At 39.5% G+C, this 16,172-nt stretch overlaps 1 protein-coding gene across 7 annotated transcripts in view; it reads right to left on the bottom strand.

The window, feature by feature from the left end:
- Nucleotides 1-16,117, bottom strand: part of CNST (consortin, connexin sorting protein) — a 125,499-nt gene extending 109,382 nt beyond the window's left edge. For 3 of the 7 annotated variants that reach the window (XR_012122760.1, XM_037013620.2, XM_037013619.2), the window contains exon 1: nt 15,851-16,081. The gene's annotated coding sequence lies outside the window, so the exon portion shown is untranslated. Of the gene's footprint in view, nt 1-15,850 lie in introns of all 7 variants that reach the window. The other 4 variants (XM_037013622.2, XM_073216724.1, XM_037013618.2 and 1 more) reach the window with 3 other exon arrangements.
- Between the last annotated feature and the right edge of the window lie 55 nt (nt 16,118-16,172).

The raw sequence follows: 16,172 nt of genomic DNA, 5'->3' as shown, positions 1-16,172 counted from the left end.
CTAGCTACTTCCTTAGGCCTCTTACTTCTACTGTGCCCACCCTGAAAAACCCCAGCCCCGACGGACCTAACTGCTTCTTGGTTTTATACTTAAGTTACTATCTATTGCTAAAGAAGTCACATCTATGAAGACTGGTAACACTCTATGAAAGCAGTATCTATCCAATCTCAGGTAGAGCCTTCAAAGTGGCCAGACAGCCTGCCTCCCAGGACCACATCTTCCAAAGCTATACTAACCCTTTACCACCAGCCTCCAGTCCCCTTCCTATTCCTAGCTCAGCAGACAGTCTTACCTGTACAAGTAAATAGAGATATGAGATGTTAGCTGGTAATCAGTATTTCCCCCTCTTATCTCAGTAGAAGAATGTCTCTATCTGCTATTCAAGGATACTCTTTTCTACCTGTACCCAGTCTCCTAGTCTCTTCCACTTTATCAAAGTTGTGTCGTCAACCTATCTATGGACTCATTCCTCTCCCTGGATAGGGAATCCTTATAAAACGCAGGTCTCCTTTACCTGATCCCAAGTGTGTCAACAACTCTTTAGATTTCCAGGAAAAATTCAACTGCAATAATTAATTATCTTTCTGTAAAATGTACAGAGGGCAAACAAATGATAAAGAACAAAGTATCCTGCAAGGTACTAAATAAGTATAAAGAGTAATTCTAAAGGTATAAAGAAAAAGGTAAGATATTTGAGGGAGCTTTGTTTTTTGAAAGAATCACTATGTTTTTCCTTATAATCCTTATTCTGATTGTTTGACATAATAGTGACATACTGATCTGTATCTTGAGCACACTGAAAGCTAACAAAAAGGCAGGAAAGGAGACAGATGTAAAATTGAGTATATTTTATTGTAATTAGCTATTCAAGAGAATGCATTTTGATGGAGTTTGGGAAAAAGAAAAAATTCCAGAATAAGGCAGTTTATTCTAGGTTAGAAAGTCTTAGAACAGAATAAGCCAACAGAGAAAAAAATTTGTCCTTTCCAATGCTTAAGACTGTGGTAGAACATACTTTTCTCCCAAAGATGTTTTATTTCAGTGTAGACTATTCCTTAAAGAAACATACATGACAAAAAGACACATTCTTAAATATATTCTACTATGGTCTCAGAGGTTTCCTTCATTCCAAGCTTCTTCCTGGCAAATCCATTAGACAGTGTAAGAAGAATGAGAGAGATCAACGGATTTTGACTGCTAAACTAAAGTTTCTGTTGAACATTCATTAAAGAAAAGAACACTAATTTTTAATAATCATATATTCTCCAAGTTGAAATTTATCTACTTTTTTCTCTTTTGCAGCATTATATTTTTGTAACAGAGAAGGAAGGAGAAGGAAGCATTAAGCTTTATACTCCTCCCTGCCACTATTTCAAGTTTATAATAAAAAACCATGACCTGTTCTGACTATTGAACTTTCCATGCAAGACAGAAAAGGAAAAAAAACAAAAGGTGAGGTAAGGCAGAATAAGATTTAGAGGCATCTTGGATAGCTTTTTACACACTCTGAAGAGCTACAAAAAATGGAAACTCTCCAGCAAAGGGTACACGAAACACAAAGTTTTATATAAAGTATTTACACAAATACATGGAAGTTTTAATTATAAGACAGACATTCTTAGAATATCTGTTTCCTCAGCCTAGAGAAGTGCTCCTGCAGCTGAATTTTTTCTCTTAAGTTTTTGCAAACCTATAATACTTTTTGAGACTGTCAGGGAGGGCAAGCCATATACACAAAGGTCAAAGCCCTGTTAGAGTTCACTAGGAAATCCCCAGACATTCAGTTGAAAAAGGACAAAAAGCCTGGAGGCATCAAAGCCCACAAAATTACAATTAACTGCTTGATACTACATAAACTATCTCCTTAATTAAATACTTTTTTACTTTAGGTGAATTTGAAATAGATCTCTCTCTGACTAGTGAAATTATGAGCTTTGGTGGACATAAAGACCTATTAGATCAATTTTGAAGCTGGAGTTCAAATGTAAAACTAAGACAAACCATCTTTCTTCTCCTTAGTCACAAAACATTTACTCTATGATTAAAAGAAGGAAGTCACATGACAGACAATGCTTCTAACTGTGGCTCTTCACAGCTTACCCAATGCTATAGGTGTAACTCTAATGTGCATGCAAAGAACTCCACAATTTTTTTAAAAAACTATTGGAGGAAAAGGAACCTAGTGATAACTTTGTAAATGTTGAGGAAAAAGTCTGATGACTGAATTTGGGTTAAGAAGTCAGAAATGGATATAAATAGGGCTTATTTCAGAAAACTAAATTTCATCATTTTCTAATCCACATAGTTTCTACAAACTTCCACTCCTCTTTTCATAGGAGTTTAACTTAAAGGGATAAATCATGTTGGTTACTTGATATGAATACTTTTAAGGCCTGATTTAAGTAAAACTTTTTCATACTCCACAAGTGGAAAAATGAAAACTAATCTTTGATGGTTCATAAGGTAAAAAAGAAATAAATCCAATAAACATCAATAAATAAAATACATTTCAAAAAATAAGTCCTCATTAAAAAAAGTTAAGCAATACTTTTTAATTCATCTAAAATTCTTTCAAAATTTACTTGTACAGTATAGTAACTACAGAGGAAAGAAATTGTGAGCAAGAAAAACAATGTATGCATAAAATTAAACTATTAAGCGATATGCTCTAAATACCCAGGAACAATAACATTCTTTATCTTATCATAAAGTCCACTTATTTTAAGGAAATTATTTCAAAATCTGTAATTAAAAAGGTGCTTTAAAATGTTTGCTTGTTCAAATTAGAAAACCACAGCCACCTAATTCACTGTGATTTCAAAATCCAAGTGATGTACAAAAAAATGTAATTATTTAGTCATGTAGTAGTTTTCCAGGAAAAACATACTAAGTATTCACAAAAGATAATTTAATAGATACAACAATTAAAAAATACTGTTAATTCCTAAATCTCCTAGCTACCATCAATTAAAATGTCAAATGCCCAAATGTCAACAAATCTATCAAAATTTGTTACTTACTGCTTCAAAATTCTTCCTACAGTCAAATGGGAAAAATAAACTTCATTTGTCAGTATTTTGACAGACACACAGTATAACTTTTTTTTCATATGACTAGTGATGAAAAATGGGAAGTCCTAAGAGATAGCAGGGAGGAGTGGTATAATGGCAAAAATTTTCCATCTCTAAAATGTGTTAAAGAGCAGAATCTCAGAACTGTGACTAAAGCAATTTAAGAAATCTCAGGGTGTTATAAGATCCAGAATTTTTTAATGATGTATTTTTTTTAGATTGTTTAGACAGATCTTTTTTAACTGAGGTAAAATTGACTAATGATATATTTCTTTAAAGAATTACAAATGATTTATTTCAAATGCAGGAAAAACAAAAGTATTCCCTGGTTAAAAGGAAATATTATTTCTCCTAAGGGAATGACTCCTAAGTAAAGGAAAGCCTGTATTCATGTGAATCTTTAAGGTGCTAACTGGAGAGCTCCATAACAGTAATCAAGACATATACTGAATACAGAATTTCTCAATAAAAATATAATCCTTGGGCGGAGCCAAGATGGCGGCGTGAGTAGAACAGTGGAAATCTCCTCCCAAAAACACATAGAGCTATGAAAATATAACAAAGAAAAATCTTCCTAAAATAGAGACCACAGGACACAGGACAACATCCAGACCACATCCACACCTGCAAGAACCCAGCGCCTTGTGAAGGGGGTAAGATACAAGCCCCAGCCCAGCGGGACCCGAGCGCCCCTCCCCCCAGCTCCCGGCGGGTGGAGAGAAACCGGAGCGGTTTTTTTTTTTTTTTTTTTTTTTGGCGAGTGCTTTTTGGAAGCCTTAGAGGGACGGGCCCCCGTTGCTGGGGAGGCAGGGTGGCGGGACCGGTGAGGAGGTGCCTGGGAACGGCGCCGGAGGACAAAGAATATCCCGCGTTTCTCCCTGCGGGACCTGGGGGCGGGTGCCTGAGACCGGTGCCTGAGGACGGAGGAGGTCGCGCGTTTTTCCCCTTTTTTTTTTTTTTCTCTTTTTGGCAAGCGCTTTTTGGAAGCCTTGAAGGGACGGGGACCCCAGTGCTAGGGAGGCACGGTGGCGGGACTGGTGAGCGGGTGGCTGGGACCGGCGCCTGAGGACAAAGAATATCCCCCGTTTTTCTCTGCGGGACCGGTGGGCGGGTGCCTGAGACCGGCACTTGAGGACAGAGGAAATCGCCCGTTTTTCCCCTTTTTTTTTTCTCTTTTCTGCGAGTGCTTTTTGGAAGCCTAAAAGGGACAGGGACCCCGGTGCTAGGGAGGCAGGGCGGCGGGACTGGTGAGCGGGTGCCTGGGACCGGCACCTGAGGACAAAGAATATCCCACATTTTTCCCTGTGGGACCGGTGGGTGGGTGCCTGAGACCAGCACCTGAGGACGGAAGAAATCGCGCGTTTTTCCCCTTTTTTTTCTCTCTTTTTGCCGAGTGCTTTTTGGAAGCCTTGAAGGGACAGGGACCCCGGTGCTAGGGAGGCAGGGCGGCGGGACTGGTGAGCGGGTGCGTGGGACCAGTGCCTGAGGACAAAGAATATTGAGCGTTGCTTCCCTGCGGGACCGGTGGGTGGGTGCTTTTTGGAAGCCTTGAAAGGACAGGGACCCTGGTGCTAGGGAGACAGGGCAGCAGGACCAGTGAGCGGGTGCCTGGGACCGGCACCTGAGGACAAAAAAAAAAAAAAGAAAAAATCGCTTGTTTTTTCCTTTTTTTTCCTTTTTTTTTTTCTCTTTGTTTCTGTTCCCTCTCTCATTGTTGCTGCTGTTGTTTTGGTTTGGAGAGTGCTCTTTGGAAATCTTAAAGGGGCAGGACAGGTCACTTAGACCAGAAGCAGGGAATCTGGGGATCTCTGGGCACTCTAACCCCCTGGGCAGCAGGGAGCACAGAGGCCCCTTACGGAGATAAATAGTCTCCTGGCTGCTCCCCTCCAACGGGGCTCCACCATTTTGGAGGAACAGCCCCAGCCAGGCCAAGCCCACAGCAACAGCGGAGATAAACCCCAAAGCAACTGGGCAGGAAGCAGAAGCCCTGTCTGCGCACAGCTGCCCAGCACAAGCCACTAGAGGTCGCTATTCTCCCAGGAAAAGGCTACAAACCAACAAGAAGGGAAGCTCTTCCAGCGGTCACGTGTACCAGCTCTGCAAACTATCTCTATCACCATGAAAAGGCAAAACTACAGGCAGACAAAGATCACAGAGACAACACCTGAGAAGGAGACAGACCTAACTAGTCTTCCTGAAAAAGAATTCAAAATAAAAATCATGAACATGCTGACAGAGATGCAGAAAAAAATGCAAGAGCAATGGGATGAGATGCAGAGAAAAATGCAAGAGCAGTGGGATGAAGTCCGGAAGGAGATCACAGATGTCAGGAAAGAGATCACAGAAGTGAAACAATCCCTGGAAGGATTTATAAGCAGAATGGATAAGATGCAAGAGGCCATTGAAGGAATAGAAGCCAGAGAACAGGAACGTATAGAAGCTGACATAGAGAGAGATAAAAGGATCTCCAGGAATGAAACAACACTAAGAGAAATATGTGACCAATACAAAAGGAAAAACATTCGTATTATAGGGATACCAGAAGAGGAAGAAAGAGGAAAAGGGATAGAAAGGGTCTTTGAAGAAATAATTGCTGAAAACTTCCCCAAACTGGGGGAGGAAATAATCGAACAGACCATGGAATTATACAGAACCCCCAACAGAAAGGATGCAAGGAGGACAACACCAAGACACATAATAATTAAAATGGCAAGGATCAAGGACAAGGAAAGAGATTTAAAGGCAGCTAGAGAGAAAAAGGTCACCTATAAAGGAAAACCAATCAGGCTAACATCAGACTTCTCAACAGAAACCCTACAGGCCAGAAGAGAATGGCATGATATACTTAATGCAATGAAACAGAAGGGCCTTGAACCAAGGATACTGTATCCAGCACGACTATCATTTAAATATGATGGTGGGATCAAACAATTCCCAGACAAGCAAAAGCTGAGGGAATTTGCTTCCCACAAACCACCTCTACAGGGCATCCTACAGGGACTGCTCTAGATGGGAGCACCCCTAAAAAGAGCACAGAACAAAACACACAACATATGAAGAATGGAGGAGGAGGAATAAGAAGGGAGAGAAGAAAAGACTCTCCAGACAGTGTATATAACAGCTCAATAAGTGAGCTAAGTTAGGCAGTAAGATACTAAAGAAGCTAACCTTGAACCTTTGGTAACCACGAATCTAAAGCCTGCAATGGCAATAAGTACATATCTTTCAATAGTCACCCTAAATGTAAATGGACTTAATGCACCAATCAAAAGACATAGAGTAATAGAATGGATAAAAAAGCAAGACCCATCTATATGCTGCTTACAAGAAACTCACCTTAAACCCAAAGATAAGCATAGACTAAAAGTCAAGGGATGGAAAAACATATTTCAGGCAAACAACAGTGAGAAGAAAGCAGGGGTTGCAGTACTAATATCAGACAAAATAGACTTCAAAACAAAGAAAGTAACAAGAGATAAAGAAGGCCACTACATAATGATAAAGGGCTTAGTCCAACAAGAGGATATAACCATTCTAAATATATATGCACCCAATACAGGAGCACCAGCATATGTGAAGCAAATACTAACAGAACTAAAGAGGGAAATAGACTGCAATGCATTCATTGTAGGAGACTTCAACACACCACTCACCCCAAAGGATAGATCCACCGGGCAGAAAATAAGTAAAGACACACAGGCACTGAACAACACACTAGAACAGATGGACCTAATAGACATCTATAGAACTTTACATCCAAAAGCAACAGGATATACATTCTTCTCAAGTGCACATGGAACATTCTCCAGAATAGACCACATACTAGCTCACAAAAAGAGCCTCAGTAAATTCCACAATATTGAAATTCTACCAACCAATTTTTCAGACCACAAAGGTATGAAAGTAGAAATAAATTCTACAAAGAAAACAAAAAGGCTCACAAACACATGGAGGCTTAACAACATGCTACTAAATAATCAATGGATCAATGAACAAATCAAAATAGAGATCAAGGAATATATAGAAACAAATGACAACAACAACACTAAGCCCCAACTTCTGTGGGATGCAGCGAAAGCAGTCTTAAGAGGAAAGTATATAGCAATCCAGGCACACTTGAAGAAGGAAGAACAATCCCAAATGAATAGTCTAACATCACAACTATTAAAACTGGAAAAAGAAGAACAAATGAGGCCTAAAGTCAGCAGAAGGAGGGACATAATAAAGATCAGAGAAGAAATAAACAAAATTGAGAAGAATAAAACAATAGCAAAAATCAACGAAACCAAGAGCTGGTTCTTTGAGAAAATAAACAAAATAGATAAGCCTCTAGCCCAACTTATTAAGAGAAAAAGAGAGTCAACACAAATCAACATAATCAGAAATGAGAATGGAAAAATCACGACAGACTCCACAGAAATACAAAGAATTATTAAAGACTACTATGAAAACCTATATGCCAACAAGCTGGAAAACCTAGAAGAAATGGACAACTTCCTAGAAAAATACAACCTCCCAAGACTGACCAAGGAAGAAACACAAAAGTTAAACAAACCAATTACAAGCAAAGAAATTGAAACAGTAATCAAAAAACTACCCAAGAACAAAACCCCAGGGCCGGACGGATTTACCTCGGAATTTTATCAGACACACAGAGAAGACATAATACCCATTCTCCTTAAAGTGTTCCACAAAATAGAAGAAGAGGGAATACTCCCAAACTCATTCTATGAAGCCAACATCACCCTAATACCAAAACCAGGAAAAGACCCCACCAAAAAAGAAAATTACAGACCAATATCCCTGATGATTGTAGATGCAAAAATACTCAATAAAATATTAGCAAACAGAATTCAACAGTATATCAAAAGGATCATACACCATGACCAAGTGGGGTTCATCCCAGAGATGCAAGGATGGTACAACATTCGAAAATCCATCAACATCATCCACCACATCAACAAAAAGAAAGACAAAAACCACATGATCATCTCCATAGATGCTGAAAAAGCATTTGACAAAATTCAACATCCATTCATGATAAAAACTCTCAGCAAAATGGGAATAGAGGGCAAGTACCTCAACATAATAAAGGCCATATATGATAAACCCACAGCCAGCATTATACTGAACAGCGAGAAGCTGAAAGCATTTCCACTGAGATCGGGAACCAGACAGGGATGCCCACTCTCCCCACTGTTGTTTAACATAGTACTGGAGGTCCTAGCCACGGCAATCAGACAAAACAAAGAAATACAAGGAATCCAGATTGGTAAAGAAGAAGTTAAACTGTCACTATTTGCAGATGATATGATACTGTACATAAAAAACCCTAAAGACTCCACTCCAAAACTACTAGAACTGATATCGGAATACAGCAAAGTTGCAGGATACAAAATCAACACACAGAAATCTGTAGCTTTCCTATACACTAACAACGAATCAATAGAAAGAGAAATCAGGAAAACAATTCCATTCACCATTGCATCAAAAAGAATAAAATACCTAGGAATAAACCTAACCAAGGAAGTGAAAGACTTATACTCTGAAAACTACAAGTCACTCTTAAGAGAAATTAAAGGGGACACTAATAAATGGAAACTCATCCCATGCTCCTGGCTAGGAAGAATTAATATTGTCAAAATGGCCATCCTGCCGAAAGCAATATACAAATTTGATGCAATCCCTCTCAAATTACCAGCAACATTCTTCAATGAATTGGAACAAATAATTCAAAAATTCATATGGAAACACCAAAGACCCCGAATAGCCAAAGCAATCCTGAAAAAGAAGAATAAAGTAGGGGGGATCTCACTCCCCAACTTCAAGCTCTACTACAAAGCCATAGTAATCAAGACAATTTGGTACTGGCACAAGAACAGAGCCACAGACCAGTGGAACAGATTAGAGACCCCAGAAATTAACCCAAACATATATGGTCAATTAATATTTGATAAAGGAGCCATGGACATACAATGGCAAAATGACAGTCTCTTCAACAGATTGTGCTGGCAAAACTGGACAGCTACATGTAGGAGAATGAAACTGGACCATTGTCTAACCCCATATACAAAGGTAAACTCAAAATGGATCAAAGACCTGAATGTAAGTCACGAAACCATTAAACTCTTGGAAAAAAACATAGGCAAAAAACTCTTAGACATAAACATGAGTGACCTCTTCTTGAACATATCTCCCCGGGCAAGGAAAACAACAGCAAAAATGAGCAAGTGGGACTACATTAAGCTGAAAAGCTTCTGTACAGCGAAAGACACCATCAATAGAACAAAAAGGAACCCTACAGTATGGGAGAATATATTTGAAAATGACAGATCTGATAAAGGCTTGACGTCCAGAATATATAAAGAGCTCACACGCCTCAACAAACAAAAAACAAGTAACCCAATTAAAAAATGGGCAGAGGAACTGAACAGACAGTTCTCCAAAAAAGAAATACAGATGGCCAAGAGACACATGAAAAGATGCTCCACATCGCTAATTATCAGAGAAATGCAAATTAAAACTACAATGAGGTATCACCTCACACCAGTAAGGATAGCTGCCATCCAAAAGACAAACAACAACAAATGTTGGCGAGGCTGTGGAGAAAGGGGAACCCTCCTACACTGCTGGTGGGAATGTAAATTAGTTCAACCATTGTGGAAAGCAGTATGGAGGTGCATCAAAATGCTCAAAACAGACCTACCATTTGACCCAGGAATTCCACTCCTAGGAATTTACCCTAAGAACGCAGCAATCAAGTTTGAGAAAGACAGATGCACTCCTATGTTTATCGCAGCACTATTTACAATAGCCAAGAATTGGAAGCAACCTAAATGTCCATCAGTAGATGAATGGATAAAGAAGATGTGGTACATATACACAATGGAATACTACTCAGCCATAAGAAGTGGAAAAATCCAACCATTTGCAGCAACATGGATGGAGCTGGAGAGTATTATGCTCAGTGAAATAAGCCAAGTGGAGAAAGAGAAATACCAAATGATTTCACTCATCTGAGGAGTATAGGAACAAAGGAAAAACTGAAGGAACAAAACAGCAGCAGAATTACAGAACCCAAAAATGGACTAACAGGTACCAAAGGGAAAGGAACTGGGGAGGATGGGTGGGCAGGGAGGGATAAGGGGGGGGAAGAAGAAGGGGGGTATTAAGATTAGCATGCATGGGGGGGAGGGAGAAAGGGGAGGGTGGGCTGCACAACACAGAGAGGACAAGTAGTGACTCTACCACATTTTGCTAAGCTGATGGACAGTAACCGTAATGTGGTTGTTAGGGGGGACCTGATATAGGGGAGAGCATAGTAAACATAGTATTCTTCAGGTAAGTGTAGATTAAAAATTTAAAAAAAAAAAGAAAGAAAGAAAGAAAAGGGGGATTACTCCTTAACAGGATAAAACTATTGGTAAATCAAAGATCAACGCATGCTTTAAATATCCTTAATGTTGATCACTTAAAGGGTGTCAGATGATCAGCTATGGAGGTACTCTTTTCTGATAATATTCCTTTCTCTTAATTAAAAAAAAAAAAAAAAAAGCAGTTACTGTGTGCTGACCTCCAATGAGTTCTGCACAGTGGTATAGAGGGCATGTCAAAGTGTGGGCAAAGGGTCTGTTTGTTTCTACGCAGAAGATCAAGGCCTAGCTTGGATACCCAGAAAATGAACTAAGATACGATATGAGGAGGAGCTTCCGGCATCAGCACTCTCTGGAGGACTCGTGCCGGGGGATGATCATCAAAAAGCCTCCACAGGGATCCGGACGATGCTGCGGTTGTGGCTGCATCCAGCCCACCGTCTCCTGGACTTGCCATAAGAAGGAGAAGGGAGATGTCTAGGCTGGCATGTGCATACAGTGAGACAACGAATTTGACTGGATCTGTACTGTTGGAACTCAACCAGGAGTTGGGAGGGGTGCAAGTTGTAGCACCCCAAAATCTCATGACTATAGACTATCTATGGTTAAAAGAACATATGGGATGTGAACAGATCCCAGAAATGGGCTGCTTTAATTTGTCTGATGGTTCAAGTACAGTTGGACAATATCCATCATATCATAGACAAATTTTCACAAATGCCTAGGGTGCCTAAATGGTTTTCTTGGCTTCACTGGAGATGGATGGTAATTATAGATTTGCTTTGTTTATGTCACCGTATTCCTATTATGTTAATATATGTGTGCAAATTAGTTAGTAGTTTAAAACCTATACATACTTAAGGTACTATACAAGAAGATATGTCAAAGAAATAATCAATCCTCCCATGTTTCCTTCATATGCTACATCTATAGCTTTTCTTCTTCCTTCCTAATTACAACCCTTAAATAGAATTCGTGCCTCATATCGAATTTACCGAGTATCATAATTCCTCCAGGTGGTAAAGATACCTTGAGACAAGTGCTGGGCATAGAAGCCACAGGGCATAAATCTGCAAAGAAGTAAAAAGCTAACCTTTGCAAACAATATGGCTTCTCTCTCACTTACCAACTTTACATTTCCCTGTATGGCCCCGGAAGATGACTGGTTAGCCAGAGACGGGTAAGATTCCTCAAGGGAGGAACAACCTAAGACAGGCACAGTCGCAGGGGGGCCATCAGGTGAGAATTTGGGGATCAACAGAGGTGAGGCTCAGAACCTCACCCCCCCTGCTTTGAGAGAAATCTTCTGCATCCGTGGATGTCTTGCTGCCCTTGTCTAGCCTGGATTAATACTTAGTCCATAGGCACACACCTGATCATCTGATCATCTATATTTGCCTTCTTACAGCACTAAACTATGTTTTCTACCTTTATCTTGCATCTACCTACCACTTCAGCATTTTATTAAAAATAAAAATAATAATAATAATAGGAGAAATGGGGGATCAACATATAAATCAAGTACAAAAATCAAATGAATATTCATATTTGACCTGATGGTTTATAGGTCATATTGCATGATCAAAACCGAAAGTTTCTGTGATGAATGCCCTTGTACTGTTCACCATGTAAGAATTTATTCACTCTGTAAGAATTCGTTCACCATGTAAGAACTTGTTCGTTATGCTTCAGAAGATTGGAGACTGACGAGAATTAGGGTTGAGATGGATTAATGATTGTACATTGAGCATTGACCCCCCTATACTGAATTTTATTGTTGTTAACAACCATTTGATCAATAAATATGAGAGATGCCCTCTCAAAAAAAAAAAAAATATATAATCCTTATACAGGCTACTTCATTCTGAAAGAGCTTTGTTAAAAATTGAAAATTGACAGACTATTAATTATCCTTCCTCAAAAAACTAGAAAAAAAGATTTTGTTAAGACTGATTCCAAGGAGTAAAACAATGTTTTCTTTTTCAACTAACATGGTTGAAAACATACAAATGAAAACATCTACTTTCCTACATTACGTGTCTCATGCAATAAGCACCATCCAATAACTCCTCCTTTCCCTAATTCTATCTTCCATCTTTTAATATGCCACATACTGCCAACACTGTGCCAGGTCTATAAGTTACTAGATTTTACAGATGGAGTTTGTTTACTGACCAAGTAATTAAAGATTTCTTTATATCATAAAGGTTGGGAAGGGGACCTTTTCTTTTACTAGATTACACTAAATATTAATTAGGCCTTCAGGTGAATTTTGATACTGAATTTTGAAATTAAATGTAGATGTACAACAATACAGCTAAAGTAGTGTTTAGAAAAGTTTTAGAGTACAGAGATCAAGGTAAGAACAATAATGGGCCCTACTGTGCCCTAGTGAGGTCAGTTAGCTGAGAAGTTAGCTTTCCAACAGGGTTACCTTTCAGTTTTGACAGCTCTGAACAAGAGATGGTACCATAAAAATCACCACCCCTGCTCCAAAAACAACTTAAAGCACATATTAAATAATGTGTCAGTAGCTTTCTATAAAAACTGCTTTATTTCCTTTTTAAATGTACCTAAACTACCATACACATGTTACTTTCACCATATTTAGGATCTCAGCATTTTAAAGCCAAAAAATAAACCCTCTTCCTTTCTAAATTTTGTTCAAAAGATTCTTTCCTTTGATAACACTATCATATAGAAAAGCACATTTACAAAATTCTTAGCCATCCCTGAAACTTACTCAGAAAATAAGTCTACAACAGCAGGTACTCTACCTGGATACTGTGAAAGTCAATCTTCTTAGAGGTCCTCAAGTTCTCCCTACTTAATACTAATACAGTAACAGACACAGACTCACACAGTGCCTTGATACACTGTTGACATGCAGATGTAAATAACTCTAACAATGACACCCCAGGAAATGACTGAGCACTCTACTCATCTTAGAACCTCACTAAACAAGAACTTGGGCATCTGTTTATTCTCCTCAATATTGATACAGTCAACACAACTAAAAAGAAAAGACTCTTCGGAACTTTCCTCCTGCACAGAAATTTTTTAATACTGCAGCCCTTCAGGAAAATAATTTTTAAGTTTACCCCATAGAATTTACCCCAGAGGAGAAAAACATCTTAAGAATCACACTCTAATCCTATAGATATGTGCTGACTAATGCGGTCCTAACCATTTTAGTGAGCTACAGGTAGCTACTGAGCACTTGAAATGTGGCAAGTCCGAAATTCAGATGTACTCTAAGTGCAAAACACAGACCAGATTTCGCAGATTTAGTAACTGTAAAATATCTCATTAACTTTTAAAAATGATTACATGTTGAGATTATACATGATTAAATAAAATATATTAGTAAACTTAATTTCGGCTCTTTTTTACTTTGTTAATGTGACTAGAAAACTTTAAATTGTTTATGTGGCGTGCACTATATAGTTCTATTGGACAGCACTGCTATAGATCTACACAGCCTTAATTCTGACAACAAATAAGAACTATCACATGACATTTCCCCCATTAAAACTGCCATTTAAAAGCCAAAAGAAAAAAACAGTATTTTCCCTTTTCTACCAATTGAGATAACAGTTAAAAAATAACTTAAGACGGGACTTGATGATGAGGGGAGTCTAGTAACCATAATGTCACTCATGTAATTGTAGATTAATGATACCAGAAAAAAAAAACCTTGAGTGTAAAAATAATCAGCAAAATCACTTTGCCCTGACACGATTTTAAAGACAGATTACTTCAAAACGGCAAAAATAGCACAGGATGCAAAAACCACACCTCTCAAGATGGGAAACATACAAAACAAAATTTTTTCTAATAAAGTTAAGTCTAAGAGCAGATTACAAGGATCATCCTTAAAGTGAAATAAACATTTATTTCATTTCCAGCACCTGGGGCCTCATAAAATGAAGCATATTAAGATTCTATTTATTATTCATGCAACCTTCAACCACAAACAAGCCATGAACACTAAGAAAATATAAATAATTACTACAACCTAATTCTCTTTTACAAAGCCAAAAGCAAAGTAAAAAACTACATCAGTTTCTCTAGGGCTGAGCAGGCTCCCTTTGGTGCACAAATAGTATGAAACAGTAAAGTATATTTTAAAATATGTATTTTTAACCACAATTTTTAAGTGTATTTTAAAAGTGAGATATTTAAACAATATATTTCTATGAATGAGCCATTTCTTCCTCTAGCATAAAACATCATTCTGCTTTATTTGATTTAAAAGTAGACCTCTAGGGCTCTTGGGGGGAAAAAATCTACTGTATTCTTGAATCTATGAAAATATTTTTTTAGGGAGACAGTTTAGTAAAGAATTGAGGCGTTGGAGATGAGGGAGCTTTCTCAGGTGTTCAGAGGATGCAAAAGTCACTTATGGAAAATTGTCAATGGGGAAACTATACAAAAAAAGAATTTAAGGAAATTTAGACCAATGAGTCCTCAGGACTTCCACAACAGTTGACCAGATATTTCCTATAATGTCCTAACAAATTTATAGCCCAAAAAAGGCCATGTTTGGTTGTCAATTCTTTACCTATTGGAAATTTGTCAGCTGAGTATAATCTTCAGACTTCTATTTGCTTTGCGATGCATTCCTTAGAAACCTTTTCCTTGTGCATTTAAACGTCAAGCTCAATTATGCTCCCAGTAAAGTAAACAGAAAGGATTGTACTTATTTTAAAATAAGGAGTTGATTGGCTGCAGTTTCCTGCCTTGGTGGAAAGGGTAATAAAGCTCTTTCTGAGTATAATCCTTAAACATCGAAATCACTCTCAAAGAATCAAGTCTTCGAACGTTGCCCAATAGGTAAAGAGACTGCCAAAATTTCCATTAGCACATCCTATTTTTAGAGTCTTTGTAATTAGTCTTTTAAACTGCATTCCACAGTACGTGTTTAAGTTAGCACCGGGAACTAAATAAGCATCCTAAGGTATTAATCTTTTTAAGCTTTGAAAGGAATTTTAAGCTTTTAAATCTTAATTTTTTAAATCTTCACTTTAAATCTTTTAAACACACCAAGTAAAAATAAAAACTAAGGCAAATACAGGCACAGAAGGAGGAACGAAAGGGAGACACTAGGCGGTTCGTAACCTAAGTGGTGGGGGGAAACGGGTGTGAGGGAGGACGAGCCCACCAACCCGGTGGAGGCCTCGGCGGCAGGACCCAGGCCAGAGGCAGAGGGGCGCGAGGCGCTGTCCCCAGGGGCCGAGCAGTGGGCACGCTCGCACGGGCAGCCCTCGGGGACCGGAGAGGAGAGGACGTGGGGCCGGAGAGGGGCGGCGGCGAGCATGGGTATCTGGCCGGGGACAGCGCGGGGCTCCGAAAGGTCCCCGGCCGGGAGCCGCCGGCACCCGCATCCCACTCTTTTCTCCTCACCTGGGAGCTCAGGCGCAGGAGCTACAGCCAGGCGCAGAGTCGGCCTTCAGCCCCGCTCGCTGACATGGCGGCCGACGAGCTGTCACAGAGCCTGCTCAGGTCTCCCGCCGCTCGGGCCCTGGGGAAGCCTCCGCCGGCCGCCCCGCCTCCCTCCGCGCACTCCTCCCGGCCGGCGGCTGGCAGCTGGCCACCCGCGACCGCGGGGCATCGAGCGTAAGCGGCTAGAGGGGCAGCGCAAAGAGAGCACGACCATAGAGTACTCGTCCAGTCGCAAGCCAGAAGGCCGGCTCCCCGCCCCCGGCTCATCCGTCCACTCACAATC

Source organism: Manis javanica, chromosome 11 (genome assembly GCF_040802235.1).
Source record: "Manis javanica isolate MJ-LG chromosome 11, MJ_LKY, whole genome shotgun sequence".
Lineage (NCBI taxonomy): Eukaryota > Metazoa > Chordata > Mammalia > Pholidota > Manidae > Manis > Manis javanica.
Note: the sequence above shows the minus strand (reverse complement) of the source record. Positions and strands in the feature narration are given on the sequence as shown.